Below are 3,995 nucleotides of genomic sequence, written 5' to 3'. Positions count from 1 at the left end.
CCGCGGTGGCTGGGAGTGGCCACTGCATTCCAGTCTGGGCAACAGAGTGAGACTCTAACTCAAAAAAAAAGAAAGATAACGGTGCTCTTTACATCTGTAAATTTCTCACCATGTCTCTATTGTTTATAACTAGATACATTATTTTCCAGTCATTAGAGATACTGAAAATTTAAAGTATAAATTGTCTGATGTTGAGGAAACTTGTAATAACAGTGAAAAGGTTTACTCCATTCTGCCCATCTATAGGGAATCCCTAAATATAGATGCTCATATGTCAACCAAATATTGAATGAAAGCTAAAGGCTTTATGTCATTCCTCTCATTTATGTAGTTTCATCTCAGTATGGATTCTCATATGTCCAGCTAGTTGTATATGAGAGCAAAGGGCTTACCATGTTTTTCACATTTGTAGAGTTTCTCTCCAGTATGGATGATTACGTGTCCAGCCAATCTGTTGTGAGAGTGAATGGCTATGTCACATTATTCACATTTGTAGGGTTTTTCTCCAGTATCAATGAACTAAAGTTCAGTAAATACTTTATGAGAGTAAAAGACTTTGCCACATTCTTCATGTTTGTAAAGTTTCTCTCCAGTATGGCACCTCATATGTATAGCAAATCATTTGAGAGCAAAAGGCTTTGCAATGTTCATCATGTTTGTAGGATTTCTCTGAACTACAGATGGTCTTGTGTTTAGCAAATGCTTTATGAGCGTGAAAAGCTTTGCCACACTTTTCACATTTGTAAGGTTTCTCAACAGAATGGATCTTGACATGTGAAGCAAGTAGTGAATGGGAGTCAAAAGCTTTGCTGCATATATAACATTTGTAGTGTTTTTCTCCAGCATGGATGGTCATGTGTCCAGCAAATCCATTGTGAGAGTGAAACGTTTTCCCATATTCTTTACACTTGTAGGATTTTTCTCCTGTATGGATGGTCTTACGTACAGCAAGTCTTTAATGGAGTGAAAGGCTTTGCCACACTCTTCACATTTGTATAATTTCTCCCCAGTATGGATGGTCATATGTCCAGCAAATCGTTAATGACACTGAAAGGCTTTGCCACACTCTTCATATTTGTATGATTTCTCTCCAGTATCAATGGTCTTATGTCCAGCAAATCCTCCATGAGTACAAAAAACTGTGCCACACTTTTCACATTTGTAGGGATTCTCAATAGTATGGATCTTGCCAGGTTGAGCAAGTAGTGAATGAGAGTGAAAAGCTTTTCAATATATTTCACATTTATAAGGTGGCTATCCAGTATGGATTGCCGTATGTCCAGCAAATCCATTGTGAGAGCAAAAGGCATTTTCACATTCTTCACACTTATGGTTTCTCCCCAGGATGCACTTTGATACATCCAGCAAGCATTGAATGGGAGCAAAAGGCTTTGCCACATTCTTCATGTTTGTACGTTTTTTCCACAGTATGCTTGGTCTTATGTAAAGTAAATCCAAAGTGAGATTGAAAGGCTTTACCAAGCTGGGGTCAGTGGCTCAGCCTGTAATCCCATGCCTTTGGGAGGCTGAGGTGAGTGGATTGCCTGAGCCCACAGGTTCGAGACCCGCCTGGGCAGCGAGACCTCTTCTCTACAATAAATCAAAAAAATCAGCCGGGTATGGTAGCACATGCCTATAATAATGGCTACTCAGAAGACTGACATGGAAGGATCACCAGAGCCCAGCAGGTCAAGGCTTCGGTGACCGGGAGTGGCCACTGCACTCCAGTCTGGGCAACAGAGTGAGACTCCAACTGAAAAAAAACAAAAGAAAGGCTTTACCACATTCTTGACATTTGTAGGGTTTCTCTCCACAATGTACCTTGATATATCCAGCACGCTTTGAATGGCACCAAAAATCTTTGCCACATTCTTCACATTTGTAGGATTTCTCCCCAGTATGCAGGGTCTTATGTTGAGAAAATCCAGAATGAGAGTGAAAGACCTTGCCACATTACTCACATTTGTAGGGTTTCTCTCCAGTATGGATCACTGTATGTCGAGTAAGATGTGAATGAGAGTTAAAGGCTTTGCCACTTTCTGCACATTTGTAGGGTTTCTCTCCAGTATGGATCACTGTATGTTGAGTAAGATTTGAACGAGTTAAAGGCTTTGCCACATTCTGTACATTTGTAGGGTTTCTCTCCAGTATGGATCACTATATGTTGAGTAAGATTTGAATGAAAGTTAAAGGCTTTGCCACATTCTTCACATTTGTAGGGTTTCTCTCCAGTATGGGTCACTGTATGTCGAGTAAGATGTGAATGAGAGATAAAGGCTTTGCCACATTCTTCACATTTGTAGGGTTTCTCTCCAGTATGGGTCACTGTATGTCGAGTAAGATGTGAACGAGGGATAAAGGCTTTGCCACATTCTGTACATTTGTAGGCTTTCTCTCCAGTATGGATCATTGTATGTTGAGTAAGATGTGAACGAGAGTTAAAGGCTTTGCCACATTCTGCACATTGGTAGGGTTTCTCTCCAGTATGGATCATTGTATGTTGAGTAAGGAGTGAATGAACGTGAAAGGCTTTGCCACATTCTTCACATTTGTAGGGTTTCTCTCCAGTATGAATCAGTGTATGTTGGGTAAGATGTGAACGAAAGTTAAAGGCTTTGCCACATTCTGCACATTTGTAGGATTTCTGTCCAGTATGAATGGTCTTATGTTGAGCAAATTCTCTTTGAGAGCGAAAGACTTTGCCACATTCTGCACATTTCTAGGGTTTCTCTCCAGTATGCATCATCATATGTCGAGTAAGGAGTGAACGAATGTGAAAGGCTTTGCCACATTCTTCACATTTGTAGGGTTTCTTTCCAGTATGGATCACTGTATGTTGAGTAAGGTTTGAACCAAAGCAAAAGTCTTTGCCACATTCTTCACATTTGTAGGGTTTCTCTCCAGTATGGATCATTGTATGTTGAGTAAGAAGTGAACGAGGGTGAAATGGTTTGCCACATTCTGCACATTTGTAGGGTTTCTCTCCAGTATGGATCACTGTATGTCAAGTAAGATGTGAATGAGAGTTAAAGGCTTTGCCACATTCTGCACATTTGTAGGCTTTCTCTCCAGTATGGATCAGTTTATGTCGAGTAAGATGTGAACGAGAGTTAAAGGCTTTGCCACATTCTGCACATCTGTAGGGTTTCTGTCCAGTATGAATGGTCTTATGTCAAGCAAATTCTCTTTGAGAGCAAAAGACTTTGCCACATTCTTCACATTTGTAAGGTTTCTCTCGAGTATGGATCACTGTATGTCGAGTAAGATGTGAATGAGAGTGAAAGGCTTTGCCACATTCTTCACATTTGTAGGGTTCCTCTCCAGTATGGATCATCATATGTCCAGTAAGGAGTGAAGGAAACTGAAAGGTTTTGCCACATTCTTCACATTTGTAGGGTTTCTTTCCAGTATTGTTCACTGTATGTTGAGTAAGATTTGAATGAGTGAAAAGCTTTGCCACATTCTTCACATTTGTAGTGTCTCACTCTAGTATGGGTCACTGTATGTCAAGTAAGATGTGAAAGAGAATGAAAGACTTTGCCACATTCTTCACATTTGTAGGGTTTCTGTCCTGTATGGATCACTGTATGTTGAGTAAGATGTGAACGATGAAGTCTCTCTCCCCTATGATTCTTACATGTCTATTTAGATAGAATGATTTCTTAAACACTTTCCCATATATATTGTGTATATTTCCTCCACTATTTTTTTGATGTTGACTATATTTTGAGAACCTGTTAAATGTTTGCTTATATTCATGTTTGAAAGCCATTCCAGAAATAAGGATACTCTGGTGGATAACAAGTTTGGAGTGTTGATGAAAGACTTTCCTACTCTTCTTGCATTTGTAATGTTTTTTCTGCAACTGAGCATTCTATCTGCCCTTCATCCTTATGCACACTTACCCAAGATTTTTGTAAGCATAAGTTCTTAAGGACATATTTACCATATTTTCCCATTGGCACCTTTGCAAGTGAGTCTTCTATGCTCTTCTC

General features: G+C 39.7%; 1 pseudogene; it reads right to left on the bottom strand.

The window, feature by feature from the left end:
* Positions 1-568: 568 nt before the first annotated feature.
* Positions 569-3,995, bottom strand: part of LOC110596807 — a 9,872-nt pseudogene continuing 6,445 nt past the window's right edge.

Source organism: Carlito syrichta, unplaced genomic scaffold (assembly GCF_000164805.1).
Source record: "Carlito syrichta isolate Samal-C Ts95f unplaced genomic scaffold, Tarsius_syrichta-2.0.1 Scaffold314309, whole genome shotgun sequence".
NCBI lineage: Eukaryota > Metazoa > Chordata > Mammalia > Primates > Tarsiidae > Carlito > Carlito syrichta.
Note: the sequence above shows the minus strand (reverse complement) of the source record. Positions and strands in the feature narration are given on the sequence as shown.